Here is a 17,483-nt window from a genome sequence, read left to right on the forward strand (position 1 = left end):
CCGGCGCCATTTTCCGTACGGAAAATGATTCGCGGCGGGAAATCGCTCCCTGACCCCCGCTGGTCCTCCAGGAACTTTTGGCCAGCTTGGGGGGGGCCTCCTGACCCCCACAAGACTTGCCAAAAGTCCAGCGGTGGTCCAGAAGGACCTCCTGCCGTGGAATCGTGTTGGTCTATGGCCGCCGCCATTTTTCGGCGCCATTTTGGAAAATGGCGCCGGCTGAAGACAACAAGATTCAATAGCAGGAGCCCGTTCCGGACCGCTGCCGTTCCGGACCGCCGCTGGACACCCAGGTTATTTAAGTCATTTGGGGGGGGTTCGGGAGGGTGGGAGATTTAATTTAAAGGGTCGGGGGTGGGTTTTAGGGGGTTTTAGTGTGCCGGCTCACGATTCTAACGATTTATAACGATAAATCGTTAGAATTTCTATTGTATTGTGTTCCATAACAGTTTAAGACGATATTAAAATTATCGGACGATAATTTTAATCGTCGAAAAACGATTCACATCCCTACCAGCTGTAAGCTCTTAAGGATTCTTTTCTTTTTCCATGACCTTTCCTTCTCTCCCACTTCCACCACCTGCAATCCGTGAGGACTCTAACACTGCTCGATTTCTAACCATTCATCAGAACTTGACTAATAGCCAAAGCTGATTCCAAACAGTTATTTCCCTCAGCTTCTGCTCATCCCAACAAGAAACACACCATGAAGAGTTTATAGGATAGATGAAGGTACCAACACCCAGTAGAAACAAGTTGTGTATATATATAAATATTAGGGATGTGAATCGTTTTTCGACGATTAAAATTATCGTCCGATAATTTTAATATCGTCTTAAACCGTTATGGAACACAATACAATAGAGATTCTAACGATTTATCGTTATAAATCGTTAGAATCATGAGCCGGCACACTAAAACCCCCTAAAACCCACCCCCGACCCTTTAAATTAAATCTCCCACCCTCCCGAACCCCCTCCAAATGACTTAAATAACCTGGGTGTCCAGCGGCGGTCCGGAACGGCAGCGTCCGGAACGGGCTCCTGCTATTGAATCTTGTTGTCTTCAGCCGGCGCCATTTTCCAAAATGGCGCCGAAAAATGGCGGCGGCCATAGAACAACACGATTCCACGGCAGGAGGTCCTTCCGGACCCCCGCTGGACTTTTGGCAAGTCTTGTGGGGGTCAGGAGGCCCCCCCCAAGCTGGCCAAAAGTTCCTGGAGGTCCAGCGGGGGTCAGGGAGCGATTTCCCGCCGCGAATCGTTTTCTGTACGGAAAATGGCGCCGGCCATACGTGTATGGCCGGCGCCATACGCGTATGGCGGCGGGAAATTGCTCCCTGACCCCCGCTGGACCTCCAGGAACTTTTGGCCAGCTTGGGGGGGGCCTCCTGACCCCCACAAGACTTGCCAAAAGTCCAGCGGGGGTCCGGAAGGACCTCCTGCCGTGGAATCATGTTGTTCTATGGCCGCCGTCATTTTTCGGCGCCATTTTGGAAAATGGCGCCGGCTGAAGACAACAAGATTCAATAGCAGGAGCCCGTTCCGGACCGCTGCCGTTCCGGACCGCCGCTGGACACCCAGGTTATTTAAGTCATTTGGGGGGGGTTCGGGAGGGTGGGAGATTTAATTTAAAGGGTCGGGGGTGGGTTTTAGGGGGTTTTAATGTGCCGGCTCACGATTTTACGATTTTTCACGATATTTTACCCCCCCAAACGGCAACAATACGATTCCCTCCCCCTCCCAGCCGAAATCGATCGTTAAGACGATCGAGGACACGATTCACATCTCTAATAAATATACAGGTCAATGAACTTTTCCTATGATATATTGCTATTGATTTCAAGTTATTTTCATAACAGAGGAAATACCAGGTTAAATGATTGACAAGCAAAGAAAACATATACATCATCTTGGCGTTAGCCAAGGCAAGTTTTGCCTCAGAAATCTGCTTCACTTTTTTGAAGAAGTTAATAAACATGTGGATAAAGGTGAACAGGTAGATGTAGTATACTTGGATTTTCAGAAGGCGTTTGACAAAGTTCCTCATGAGAGGCTTCTAGGAAAAGTAAAAAGTCATGGGATAGGTGGCGATGTCCTTTCATGGATTATAAACTGGCTAAAAGACAGGAAACAGAGAGTAGGATTAAATGGACAATTTTCTCAGTGGAAGGGAGTGGGCAGTGGAGTGCCTCAGGGATCTGTATTGGGACCCTTACTTTTCAATATATTTATAAATGATCTGAAAAGAAATATGATGAGTGAGGTAATTAAATTTGCAGATGATACAAAATTGTTCAGAGTAGTTAAATCACAAACAGATTGTGATAAATTGCAGGAAGACCTTGTGAGACTGGAAAATTGGGCATCAAAATGGCAGTTGAAATTTTAATGTGGATAAGTGCAAGGTGATGCATATAGGGAAAAATAACCCATGCTATAGTTGCACAATGTTAGGTTCCATATTAGGTGCTACAACCCAAGAAAGAGATCTAGGCATCATAGTGGATAACACATTGAAATTGTTGGTTCAGTGTGCTGCCTCAGTCCCTGAGTCTAGGAGAGTCAGCTCATACAGGAAGGAGATGATAGAGGAGAAGATCTTCCACAGGCTCAATGTGGTCTTCCATAACAACAAGAGTGTAAAAGACTTAAGCCATATGTTGTAGGACCTCTTATGTCTGTGAAGCAGAAGCAGGCCAGGATGAAAGCTGAGGGGTATGTTAGTCAGAACACCTTCTCTGCAGCATAATGAATGGTGTTCTGCAACATTTTGGATGCAACTGTGGGAGCTGTGGGTCCCTTGTACATCTCACAAGCTGAAAGCCATCCAGGTGATCATTTTGCACAAGAAAGTCATAAAAAGTTCTTGTATTTATGTATTTACTATATGTATAATACCACACGTTTATGTAAGTATTCCCATTCAGTGAAGGTTCTGGGCACATGGGCACATGAGGAGGGCCATTGGACTACCTAAGGCCTCATGACTCCCCAGGGTTCCTGCCCAGGAAGGAAAACCAGAGTAATTTATTAGCCATTAGATTTTCAAGATATCCACAATGAATATGCATAAGAAAGATCTGCATGCACTGCCTCCATTGGATACAAATCTTTCTCATGTGTGCTCATTGTGGATATCACGAAAACTTGGCCTGTTTGTGATACTCGAGGACTGGAGTTCGCCATCCCTGATCTAGAGAATGCGACAAAGAGAAGCCATGCCTTGCCAGTACACATAAAAGTCACCTCTCCCTTGGCCTTTTTAGTAACCGGCAGTTTCCAGAACACTGTATGTGATACCACTAGCATAACTCAGTCAGTCCCTCATTGTATAAACCAATTTATTCATGCTCTATACCAAAGACTGAATGACTACACATCCTTTGCAAATGCAAGACAGCCGAGAGAAGAAATTATGAGGGGTTTCTATGACATAGTGTACTTTCCATAAATGATTGGTGCTATAGATTGCTGTAGATTGCACACATGTGGCATTAAGTTGCAGCAGGAAAGAGCCTATAGGAACATGAAAGGTTTTCACTCAATGAATATGCAGATAGTTTGTAATGTCAAGAGCATAATCATAGATGTCTTGGTCAAGTATCAAGGATCCTGCCATGATGCTTTCATTCTTGCATAGTCTAGATTGGCAGAGGTCTTTGAGGCTGGAGAAATAACAGGGGTTTGGCTTCTAGGTAAGTCAGAGCTCTCAAAATAAATATTTCAAATATGATAATATGGCTTAGTATGTACAAGTCTGGCATTTGGCACTGGGAATAATGCTAAAAATCTCAGATATATAACTCTCCTTATCACAAACCCTCAGGAGATTCTTTTGCCTTGTGCACAGCCATGATAAACTGTTAGCTTCTGGTGCATAGTCACCTTTGATCTATAAAGCAGCTTCCTGCTGATTACACTAGTGCAGCACACATTACAGAAAGACGTGCATGAATCTGGGGCTCCTCTTTCAGCCTCCAAACTTTACACTATGCTGGTTTCCATAAAAGATTAGATGCTATGATCTACTAATCTTTTTCTCCACTGCACAGGTAATAGAGGCTATCCACAAAAAACCTGGCTATTCACCCTGCTTAGAAATCCACAGACCCCAGCACAAGAAAGGTACAATAGATCTCACCAATGCACCAGATTTGTCATTGAGCAAACCCTTGGCATTTTGAAGACACATATCAGATGTCTGGATAAGATGGGAGAAGTGTAACTTTATAGTTCAGACAAGGTGTGCCAGATCTTTGTCACTTGCTATTCTCCACAATATAGCAACCCAATGAGGGATTCCAGCACCAGAAGAGGGCAAGGGAGAACTTTCTGACTCTGATGATAATTCAGAACCTGATGTAAAAGACATCCAAAATAAGGCATCAGCTGCTGGCCAACATCCAAGACAAAACTTAATAGAGGAAAATTTCTAGGTAAATATGGACTCCAAAATAACACTATATGGCAAAGCCAAAGGTACACAGGCAGGAACAGTGTTCAGAATGTAACAATGGTTCCCTCCTCCCCCCCCCCCCCCCCCACACACACACTATTCCTCATGTGTCTTAGGGTGTTTCAGCTACAGATTTTAATCACTAGTAGGCTGTAAGTTGTGAAAAACATAATATTGGCTCATTTCCAGCACATGCTGCCAAGCTGGCAACCTTTTTGAAGCAAGTAGATATATATCCATCTAATAGGGTCATTCATCAAAATGCATTATGGCATTAATGCCATAACACATACATTAAGAACAATAGTATATGGCGCAAATGCAAATTTTTTGGAGGGGCAGGATCAGGGAGGAGTTTGGGTGGGATTTAGTAAAATGAGGGGCTATCGCATGGTTTTAATGCCAGAAATAACTACACCTTTTTTCCTGGTGTTAGGTTGTGTGATATGGCCAAACTGGCCATAATGCAATTTGCCATACATTTTTGGGGAGAGAGAGGGAAGGGATGGGAGAGAGAGAGCACTTCTGTGGAGGGCCTCATAGTGTGCAACTATTTATATCTCTATAGGAGGGCCATCTAATAGGTCGAGGTGAGGTGTTGGTGGTCGTTTAGGGTTTAGGGGCAAATTTTGCATGTCGAGTGAGATATGTGAACAGCACAGTACATCTTGGTGAAGATTTGACATCATTTGGAGTGAGGAAAGTCTCACAAAGATGAAATTTCTACTATGGTCTCTCACCCTTTCTTCTTTACTGAATATCAACCTCATACTGACTTAGTGATTTTAAGGGATAATAATCTACATATTGATGTGCTCTCAGATGTGCATTTAAAGATTTGTTAGCCTTTTTAGAAGCCCTTGATTTAGCCCAAGTGATCACAGAACCGACACCTTGTTTGGGTCATACACTCAATCTGGTTATTGTGCCCAGCATATGGGTTATTTGTGGGTATATTAAAGATCTTAAGTTTCAATGATTAGGAAGGTCTGATCATAGTCTAATTAAGTTTAATTTAACGAAACCATTCATCTCTATGGCTTGCAAGGAAGGAAAATTGGTAGGGCAACACATTGATACTGATAAATTGAATTCTCAGAAGTATGGTCTACCTCAAGTAATTAACATTGATTCCAGTTTGATATCATTGCTGTATGAGAAATTAACCTTGAGTATTGACTCAGTGGCTCCTTAAGATTAAAAGAGAAATGTACTCATGCAGAATGTGTCCCATAGTTTCCTCTGGCATAGTTGCTGATAAACATAGTTTACGCTGTGCTGAAAGATGATGGTGCAAATTTAAGCCTACTGAAGCAAGAGATGAATACAACCAACTGCGGAAAATATATAAGAAAAAATTTGAATCCGTATGCAAAACTTATTACTCCACTGTTTTGCAGGGGTTTTTAAATCATCTTTTGGAGCTTTTTCATATTTATATTGTAAATCAGTTAATTAATCCAGGTAAAGGCTCTCTGGAGGCAGCAAATTCAGATTAGGATAAGTTTGCAGATTATTACCAGGATAAAATTAAAAATTTATAGGATAGTATAGCTCAAACCTCATCTTATTCTGGCATTATTGTTCCACCGGTGAGAATTCAGCACATCTCATGGGATTGTTTTGATCCATTAGCCTCTACTTGCATTAGGGACTTTATGCTAGCATTAAGGCCCTAATGCAAAATGATAAATAACACTATATGTTACTGAATAACACTGAAAATTGGTGCACATCCAGCTAACTTAGGCCTGGATTTTCCTATGACGCAGAGCTCTTTGAATTGCGCAGTAACAGGGGGGGCAAAGCAGGGGGTGGGCCTGCGAAAGCTGGCAGCGATCGCACCACCGCAGTGTTATCGCTGCTGGCTTTCACACCCAATAGCGCCATCGTAAAAGGTGGGGCTATTGGGCGCGCTACTGACAGCGATAAGGATTCTTACCTTTTCGCCGCCAGCGATGTTTCCGCCGCGTCTGCCCTGGTGCCACCCCGACTCCTCCTCTTCTGGTGCCGATGCCACCCCGACTCTGCCCTGATTTAGCTATCGCACGTGAAAAGGTTAGAAAATAACCCCCTTAGCTGGATAGCCAACTCCACCCTGGAACACCCCACCCTACCCTTGAATTAGCCAGATAACTTTTCAGCAGATAAAAGTTATCTGGCTAATTTGGGATCATTCAGTGTGGAAGAATTTGTCTGGCTAAATCAGAGCTTAGCTGGACAAATGGCACTGAATATCAGCTTCTAATGGACTTTGGACAGTCAAAGAATCTGACCCACCTGAATATTACAGCTACAAAGGAAGTAAAAATAAATATCTGGAAGAAAAATGATCAGGATGCCATGAACATAACAGTCCAGAAATTAAAAACTTTGCAAACAAATTATGTTATTAACCAGACTATGGAAAAAGGCATATAGCGACATTTGGAACAGGCAAATAGAGGAATATCCTTGAAAAAAATGAAACTTTAAGTATGAGATAAATGCTGTTAAGTGAGAGAAAGAAAAGTCTTCTACTATATGCATGTAGCATGTGGAATCATTAACTAAACAACTCAGAACCCTAGGAGATCCAACTGAGGAGGCAAAAGATTCCTTGTGCAAACTATGATGTGGCTGAAGCTTTGATGTGTACAATATTTCTGAGCTGAGCTCAAAAAAAGTCCATTATGTAGCTCTACAAGAAGAGCAATGTCAAAAAAAGGATCCTTCAGATAATGAATCACTATGTAATGCATGCAGAATTTGGAGAAACTTCAGAGAAAATGACAGAAAATAAAATGCTATCATTGCAAGAAATTTGGACATTTTGAAAGGGATTGCTATTTTGCAACCAAGGAACATAAAAATCCTCAAAATGAAAATATTTTTCAAGCAATGAAAAGGATGAAAGAAATAATAATCAGAGAACAAAAATAGCCAGTCATCTAATAAGAACACCACTGGATGCACCAAGAAGCAATATACGTTCCCTGTAAAAACAAACCATATAATCATGAAACAATTGGCACAAAAAGCCATTTGCAGTAGATTCTGGCACCTCAAATCTTTTATCTGGAGAGTGTGACTTACTCGACAACTATACTGCAGTAGAGGACAGTTCTGTTACAATGGCAGATGGTACATCCAAGAAAGCAGCAGGAGTCGGAAGTATTCAATTAAAGCCATATGGAGAGAGGGAGTAGGAAAATCTGATAGCTAAAGATGTACTATATGTACCTGAATTAGCTGACAATGTCATACCAGTTTCCAAATTAACAGATGCTGGATTGAAAGTAATTTTTGAAAAAGACAGTTGCGAGGTCCAAAATAGCAAAGAACGTTTGTTCACCTCACCAAAAGATTGTGGCATTTATTGGATGAACAACAAGGCTATACCAATGCGTGATCTTGCAAGTACCACACATACAATTAATGCAACATTGTAGCATGAATGCTTTGTAGATTTGAAATATAACATTCTAAAATCTATGGATGAAACTGGAAAAATCAAAGTTATTCACTTGAAGATAGGAGTTCTAGATACCTGTGAAGATTGCATCAAAGATAAATATTCAGGAAAACCATTAAAGGCAATTTCTAACAAACAAATAAAAAATCCATTGGAGCTAATACATATGAATTTATGTGGATTCATGTCAGTGGATTCTATTGGTAGTAGCCGGTATATATTTTTCATTGTAGATGATTGCAACTAGATGTTGAATGTATTTTTCCTTAAGCACAAAGTCCCAAATATTTTCATTTACTATTTACCCTACTCAGAATGCCAAACAGGCAAGAAGCTGAAATGAGTCCTTACGGACAAAGGAAGTTTATTTATTATAGATAAGATTGAGAATTTCATGAAGAAGAATGACATCCATCATTAGAAGAAAGTTTCGTATTCATCATCCCAAAATAGAATTTCAGAATATTCTAAGCAAAGACTATTAGAAGCAGCAAGAAAAATGCTGATAAGAACTGGATTATCAATTGTTTTGAGCTGAAGCAGTAAATACTAGGGATGTTTTTCCTTTCATCATTTTTAGCATACAGATTTTCAAAGCCCTACGCGCGCTGGGTCTATTTTATAAAGGCCCGTTGACGAGCGTAAAGCCCCGAGACGTGTGGGGTGGGGTGGGGGTGGGGCCAGAGGCCTCCAGCACAGAGGCCATTTGCCGCTGTGTCAGAGGATCGCTTGCCGGCAGGGTGCCGGCGCGCACAACCTGTGCCTGCCTTCAAGCAGGCGCAAAAGGTATAATAAAAATTTGAGAGGGTTAGAGTAGGGCTGGGGGGGAAAGGTTAGGGGAAGGGGTGGGAAGGTTATTTTAGGGGGAACGGGGGAAGCCCACGGGCATCGGCGCATGTTAGAAAATCGGGCGTACATGTGCGCCCGCGCGTACATTTGAAAATCTACCCCACTATTTGGAATAGCACACGCTGTTTCCGAATAGTGTGCACTATTTCTGAAACCTAAACAATACAAAAAAAAATTGTGAATCTAAACATGGAAATTTGCCCCACATAATACAAAACAAAACACAACTTTTTTGGCCTGCATTCCCCTAGTAAATGCAGCTGCTTATGTAAAAAACATTATAAGAGCAAGTTACTGAAAGAAAAATCAGCAAAAGTACGGGCAGGCAAGAGGCAGTTCTGTAGTATATTTCAAAGTTTTTGCATGTCTCATATATGACTGGATTTCCAAGCAATACTGGAAGAAGTTAGATGCTAAGAGAAAACCCACAATAGTTAATTATTACTAAAATAGGAAAGGATATTACTTGTATAATTGCAGAATGACAAGATTCTGGCAAGTAGAGATCCAAAGTTTCTTGAGTCAGGAAAAGAGTTGAAATCTAGAAAATGTAGGCGACTCTTTGACAACTATGATCAACTCATGTATTTTCCAAATGATGAGTTCATTGGACATTATCATATTGATGAAATATCGAGCAGCACTGAAGAAAAGTCATTTGATAATAAGATAGTCATTACATGAACTTTCATTATCTATGGCAGAAATACATGGTGAAATTGCATTAGAACAAGGACAGAAACAACCAGACAAGTAAGAATTATGTCACAGGGATGGTAACTTTTAAAGGACGCACATTTATGCATGTTATTAAATACACTGGGCATGCGCTTATGTGTGCCCAATTTTAAATAGGGGAACACACATAGCCACAAAAATCCCATTTTTACCGCGTAAGTCAGGGTATTTTATAACGGGTATTCATCCATACCATTGCCAGTTTCACCAGTTTGCCACCAGTCCGCCAAGGGGACAGCTAGGTACTTCAACCCCACCACCACCACCACCATGATTTAATAGCCTGCACTCTCCACTGTTACCCAGACCCTTTAAACCGAACAGAAATCACTGTTTTTTGTTTTGTTTTTTTTAAATTACACCTCCTTCATAGCGGAAGTAAACTTATGTGGCATGGGACCTGGGTGCACACCTAGATGTGTAAGTATTTACATGCATATCGCTTGGCCCTATCCTAGAACACTAATACCAAGCCCATATCATGCCATGCCCTGCTTCTTTTTGAATCTCAGTGAAATGTGTGCACATCGCAGAGCTTTGAAAATATGGTGGGCGTGTGGAAGCATGACTTGTGCACGCATCGCCTAATTTTGTCACATGCCAAGTTTTCAAAAGTCACCTCAATGCAGAAGTTGCAAGCTCCAGATAAACTAGAATCAAAACTGAAGGAAAGTCTTACTGCAACAGTGTGCATCATAAACTGAAAGAACTAATATGCCTTGAGGATTTGATGAAGACCAAAAAGCATGATAAGTGGGCACAGAGTGTAACTCAACATCAACTCGGTCCCGATGTCTGGACATTGGCCTGATCCCAGGCTTAATACCAGGGCCTGGCACCTGGGCCTCAGCCTAGGCCATGGCCTGGATACAGGCCCAATGCCAGGGCCCAGTCTGGAGATCAGGTCCCGACTCCTGGGCTTCTGCCTAGTCCATGGTCCAGACCTATGCCCTACATTGAGGCCTGGTCCAGAGACCAGGTCCTGACTTCTGGGCTCTGGCCTAGGCCATGGTCCAGAACTAGGCCTTACAGCAAGGCCTGGTCCAGAGACCAGGCCCAGACACCTGGGCCTCGATCCGGACCCAGGTCTGATGCCAAAACCTAACCTGCCAATCTGGTCCTGATGCCTGGGCCTTGGCCAAATACAGGCCTGATGTCTGGGCCTGAGCCCAGTTTCAGGTTCAGGCTTAGTGCCCAGGCCTCAGAGGTCTTCTTTCAACATCTTTTTTCCTTTTACTTGAAATAATGGTGTATTCTCTGAACTTTTGTTAGAATTTCAATCGTTCCATTTTGAAAACAAGCTGTAACGAAATAAATTTTGTCTTATTTCCTATTTCATTTCTTCCAAATGCTCATTCCTACCTTTTAATACATTAATGGCAACAACAGAGATTATATAGCAAATAAGGGGGTTTCTACTGGAGACGTTGTCAATCCTGACCCATTGAGTGTCTGTTTTTCAGATATAAACTGATTCAAATGCATTGGATTATAAAATACATATTTCAAAGTGGGTAATTTTATAGCACACTTGCAGGGAAATTTTAAGCAGAAAATACCATGAATCTGTTGAACTCTAGGCCTTCACAAAAGAAATTCCTTCCCCCTGAGCTAAGTGGCCCTTGCTACATCAGGAAACAAGACAACTTTAAAATTGTGAAATAAATCATTCCTCTTATGAAAGAATAACCTTAATATATAATCTCTATCTGAGTTTGCCACAAAAGTATCAAAGTGAAAGATATTTTCTCTTCTTCACTCAATGTCTTGAAAATAGTCATCAAATTAGAAAAGTCCAAAGAAGATTGTACACCAGGAATTTCCACCCATCTAATTTTTTTATAAGGTGGCATATAATAGTTTTTTGAAACTACTGGAATTAAATTCTCTGGTACTTTTAAAGTCTCCAAGAGATATTTTTTGAACATTTCAAGAGGGATTACAAATTTCTGCTTGGGAAAGTTAATAAGATGAAGATTCTTGAATCTAAGAGTGTTCTCAAGTGCTGCAGCCTTAAACTGAATTTGAGAATGACCTTTAACCAAAGAACTTCCCAAATCTTGTACTGCTGAAACTGAACTTCCAAGAATTTTCACTTTTTGTTCCACCAAAGAAATAGTACTGTGATTAGCTTTGTCTTTCCCAGACACAGCTTGAAATTGAGAAAGATAAAGAGGCATTTAATTGGAAATGATATTTATAGCATCCCAAATACCTTCCAGGGTTATGACCCTAAGCCTCAGGGAAAAGAGAATCCAAACTTTGAAGGACCTGGAAGAGCCTAGCATCAAATCATCTCCCCTTGTCATTTGGTTCACAGGAACCAAATGCCAATTCAGCACCTCCACAGGCTCCACAATCCTCCTCCATCCTGCTAGTTCAAGCTTCTCCTCCCACCACATATAAGATGATGTCATTGGGGAGTGACGGCTCCCAAAAAGGCTCTGGCAGCCCTTCTTGCTTGCTTCCTGGTTGCCGCAAGGCTTCCCAGTGTTCCAGTGAGACAAAGTCTCAGCACCTGGGGCGAGCATGGGGCAAGCTTCCCCCTCTCGCTGCTCCCAGCAATGCCCCGTTGGAGCCGGCGACGGGTGTAGGGAGCACTGTCTGCTGCAGAAATTGGTCCATGGGACTGGCCAGAGAAGAAAGAGGACTCTCTACAGGGAACACTCTGGCCTTCCCCGTTCTCTTGCCCATTACCGAGGAATCAACAAAGGTAAAGCTGCGTGATGGAGCTCAGCAACCTGCTACCATCGTGGCTCCACCCTTCCCTAAGGACCAATGCCCCTCTTTAATTTACATGCTGAAACTGCCTTTTTTTTTTTTTTTTTTTTGCTGCCTCTGCCAAAGCTGTCAACCCTGCCTTTTTTCTAACATGATTAATTTGCTGAAGTGCATTCCCTACTGGGGGTTTGGATATTGCAAACAAATGTATTGATATTGTAACTGTACTCCCACTTACAGTACCACTAACTATATGGAAAATTGTCTCAAAGACACACACACACACATATACAATGTATATGTGTTATGCTATGTGCACTAGTGGGAACTGACTCCACACACAAAAAAAAAAGAAACAGTAACAGACAAAAAAAAACAAAACAGCTGGCATTCTGGAAAGAGAATTCTCTTCAGTCTCTGTGTGTGTCATGCTCACCTCACTGTCCAGGCATAAACAAAATCACTATCACTGCTAAACTACAATCTCTACATTGTTTTCCATCCTGATCCTCCCCAGTGAATAGAAAAAAAATCAAAATTAGCACAGTGCACTGTGTTTCTTCCTGGTACAGTGAGTTAGATCACCGCAGCACAGAGAAGATTAGAAGCAGCTCTTTACCAGTGCCAAATCCAAAAGTTAAGCTTTATTAAAACTGTCAGATAGCTTTTCCTAGCATATCCTTTTCTGTGAAAAGATAAAGAAGAAATACAGACTACTTCTTGCACATGCATGGACTTTATGATGTGAGGACATCAGCTTAATCCAGATAACGGCTATAAACTAGTTAAAAAGATGCTGCACCATGATTTGTCCTCTGCCTAGTCTCCTTACCATTTTTTAAGATGGCGTGGGCCATCCATTTCTCCTACCATGAGACAGGGGCTGACCAATGGCACCGGTAGCCTCTGTCACATGGTAAGAGCAAACAGCCACCGGTGTCATTTTGATTACTGGCAGCCGACGACCTGAGAGGGGGATATCGCTCTCAGGACGCCCGTTGGACCACCAGGGACTTTTGGTAAGTCTTGTGGGGTCGGGATGGTGGGGGTTTGTAATTAATTAAATTTGAAGGGTTGGGGTGGGTTTGGGTTTTTTTTTATGTGCCCATTCTCCCCCCCCCCCCCCCCCGAAAAAAAAATGATAGGAAATCCATAAGAAATTTCGTGGGTTTTCCTTTCATTTTGTCAGCCCCCCCCCTCCGAAATGCATCAAAATAGGAAATATCGTCTTTATTTCCTATTTCGCTGCAAACGAATGCACATCCCTAATACTGAGTCTCTACAAATTTATCCCATGCATATTCAGAACAGTTTTGGTTAGTTATGCACTAGCTGAAGAAATTTAGATGGGTTATTCTGTATAGCAATGCAATGTAATTCGAGAAATATGCACCCACTCACTAGCCTGCTGAATATAGCCCTATGAAGGAGTATCACCGAAAACTCTCCTTAACCAGGGCTGGACCTGGCATCTAATCTCATCCACCTTAAAAGCTAGAAATAGGTAGCGTGGTGGGTGGATCCCAGAGACCAGGAATAAGAGTTTGGGCCTAGCTGGGGAAAAAAAGCCCCCAGTTTCCAAGAGAGGGTAGCTCCTGCAAGAATGTGAGTACTGGAGGTAAATGCTGAATGTGAATGTGGCTGAAGGTAAACTATTTATGTTGGACAGATTGCTCATGGAAAATAAAGTTTTATGTAAGAAGATTCAGAGTCCAGCACATGTCTATCTTCTGGGAAGTTACAGAATGCTTGTGCTTATTGTGTTTTTAGTTTATATTGTTATTTCTTTAGGTTGTTCTGAGTAACATTTATTATTTTGCTGGAAAAGCTACTTGGAATTGTGCCAGTCCATTGAACCATACTTAACATATACTGTTGGTATGTGTTTTTATTGGCTTCCTACAACTGTCTATGATACCGAGAATTGTGTCTTGTAGGGTGTAGAAGTCTAAATTACTGTAGACTTAAATGCAGCTGTGCTTTGATAATATATCTTGCTGAAAGAGTTCCTCTGTTGAGTGGGTCAGGGTTTTTCTGTGTTATTATTCCCTTTTCTTTGGGAGTAATTGCATATCATAAAAGTACACTGGAATTTGAAAAGGATATTTTGTTGATAATTTGCATGTTTTACATTATGCATACTGGATTTCTTTTGTTATTTTAGAATATTCTGTCATCTCCCCTTTACCTTCACCTTCTGTTTTTACCAAGTAGGGGGCTGGAAAATTCTGTCTGCTTTAGTATACATTTGTAATTCTTTATTTCTTTGACTTGTGAGAGCAAATCAATATCTATGTCTTGTTCATTCCTTGGAACCCAAATTTCAAACCTATTTGTGGTACTGGATTTGTACATGTAAGTGGACAAGCGGAGATTTATCCTAGTATTTTGTAAACTGTGAAGTGGGTCTCTGCACAATTGTAAAATACAGTGCAGTTTGCCTTTGAAAATAAGTATGTATGTTTCAGGAAACACATGAATATTTGTAATGCAATGAAAGTGCTTACTTTCTCTCCTATTTTATAAACATATTTGCATATCTATTTTCTGTGCAAAAAAAAAGTACTCATAAAAATCCTGATTTATATGCAGAAGCAGGTATATTTTAAAGTGTGTGGGCACACTGTTTTGAAAATACTTTCTTGCATGCATACTTGAAATTGCCAGTTTACTGATACCTCTGTCAGTTCACCCACTCTGTGTCGAGATCACCTACACCTTCTAGCACTTCAGTCTGAGTCCCCAGCAGTACACCTAGACCTCGCACACCAAACTTTAAGACAACAAACAAGTCCTATTTCATTTGTGCTAGTAAATTAGCAGGTGTAAAATTGTACAAGTAAGTTTGATAATTTATACGAGTAAATCCCTTACAAATTGAAACTTCTGTGCTTACCTCTTAACCCCACCCCAGAACACCCCTAGACTGCTGCTTTTGTTGGGCTGCTAAATGTGCACTGAAAACTGAAAATACGAGCATACTTGAGTTTTATCAAATAGCATGCTACTTATGCACTTGAAGGATAATTTGAAACGTGTGTGCACAAGCCCATATACGCATGTATATGGGCACACACAGTTTTACTATATTTTATAACATATGCATATGTAGTCCTATACGTGAATTCATATAATACATTGAAACCACGAGTTTGAATGCATTGAATACACATACTTTACCCACCTATTTTAAACATATGCTTGTATATAATTTATATATGAAAGTAAACAAGGACTTACTCTTATAAGTCCCAATTTGCATGCATAACAGCCAAATTTATAGCGTGTGTCAAAGAAATTACCAGTTTTACCAATTAGTCCACAAGTTCACCATCCATCTCCAGGCCATCAAGGCCTTCCTGGTTCTTCAGCCTGAACTCCCCCCAGTTTACACAACCTACCCCCCCCAGTCAGTACCAGGCAATAAACACATTTATTATCACTTCCGCCAGATAATTAGCAGGCGTAAAAATATGCCAGTAAGCACACCTGACGTTTTAAATAGCAACTTACATGTGCCTGTATTGACCCTGTTCCGGGTCACCCATAGACCACCCCTTTTTTACACACATATATTCACATGTGGAAGTGAATATATGTACGTACTTGTGGCTTTTATAAAAAAAAAAAAGGGATATATACATAGCTGCTACTTACATGTGTATATGCTAATTTTTGTCCATATGATGCTTTTAAAATTTGCCTTATAGTTGGTAATATTCAAATGGATTTCTGAATGTAAAACTTGGTTTTACACATGTAAATGGACATTTGAAAATTGCCACTTTCATGCACGTAACTTCTTTGAAAATTCATTCCATATATGCTGTTTTCCATGCATAGTCCCTTTGAAAATGTACTCATTACCATTTGTATTTACACATGAGAATCAATTTTCAGTAGCCCTGTGTTTTGTATTAAAAAATGCATTCTAAAAAATTTTTATAACAGGGGTTACCAAACTTGTCTGAGGACCCAACAGCCAGTCAGATTTTCTGGATATCCACAATGAATATGTATGAGATAAATTAGCATGCATTGGAGAGCTAATATATTCAAATTAATCTTATGCATATTTTTTTGGATATTCTGAAAAACTAATTGGCTGTGAGGTCTCCAGGACAGATTTGGGAAACTCTGATTTATAGGAAACTGACAGCACAAGAATGCTAAGCTTTACTTATATTGTTCTAGTTTCAATATAGAGAGAAAAGAAAGATGAATTATGTCAGTTAATTAGGGATGAATATTCAGTAAGCCATTCAGTGGCAAGTTAGCCAGCTACATTTTAGTCAGCTAAATGTAAGAAAAATTTCAGCTGTAATCTAGCCATTTAGGTTGCATTGAAAATTCTTCTAAACTTAGCTGGCTATAAGAGTGGCTAAAGTTATATCTTCTTTTTGTGCACTTAGACAGGAGGTCATTTTCTAACGGTATCGCATGTGAAAAAGTCCCTTTCCGCGTGCGATAGCTTGATAGGGGCGGAGACAGGACCGGAAGAGGAGGAGTCGGGGCAGCGAGGAGGTGGATGCGGCGGTAACATCTCTGGCAGCGATAAGATAAGACCCATTATTTCCACCAGTAGCGCGCCCAATAGCACCACCTTTACCGCAGTAGCATGCCCAATAGCACCCTGTTACCGCAGGATTCAATGAGCTCTGTGCCATTAGAAAATCCAGGCCTTAGTTGGCTAAACTTAGGTGGCTAGTTCTGAAAATATGAGGTAGCCAGCTAAGTTTCTCCCTAGGCTGAAACATGTCCTCAGGAAAGCCTACTTTTAAAGAGAGTAATTTTATGTGTAGGTAGCGGTAAAGTCTGTGTGTCTGTATAACTGTGCTTTGACTTGTAGGTGTATGAACCCTGGACCGAGGTGAGGGGTGGAATTACCCACAGGGAGGAGCCCTGTGAGCCTCACCATCGGTTGGTGTGGTCGCAGCAGTTGTCAGACACAGCTGTGGAATAGAGTCTTTATTTAGGGAAGAAGAAAGGCACTGCTTGCAGAGCGGGAGGTACAGTAAATGTAAAGTCCTGAGCAGAGGGGTATACCCAAAGGGAATACCTCAGTTGTGTAGATCCGGTAGTAGCCCACAGAGCGGGGTACGCCTGGAAGTCTCTCTGTAGTGAAGATAATACTTCAGACGTGTAGATCTGGTAGTGGCCCGCAGAGTGGGGTATGCCGAAGAGGTCTCTCTGTGGTGGTGATGCAGTAGTGGCCTGCAGCGCAGAGTACACCGTGGGTTTTCTCCTACAGAGAAGTTGAGGT

Source organism: Rhinatrema bivittatum, chromosome 9 (assembly GCF_901001135.1).
Source record: "Rhinatrema bivittatum chromosome 9, aRhiBiv1.1, whole genome shotgun sequence".
In the NCBI taxonomy this organism is placed as follows: Eukaryota; Metazoa; Chordata; class Amphibia; order Gymnophiona; family Rhinatrematidae; genus Rhinatrema; species Rhinatrema bivittatum.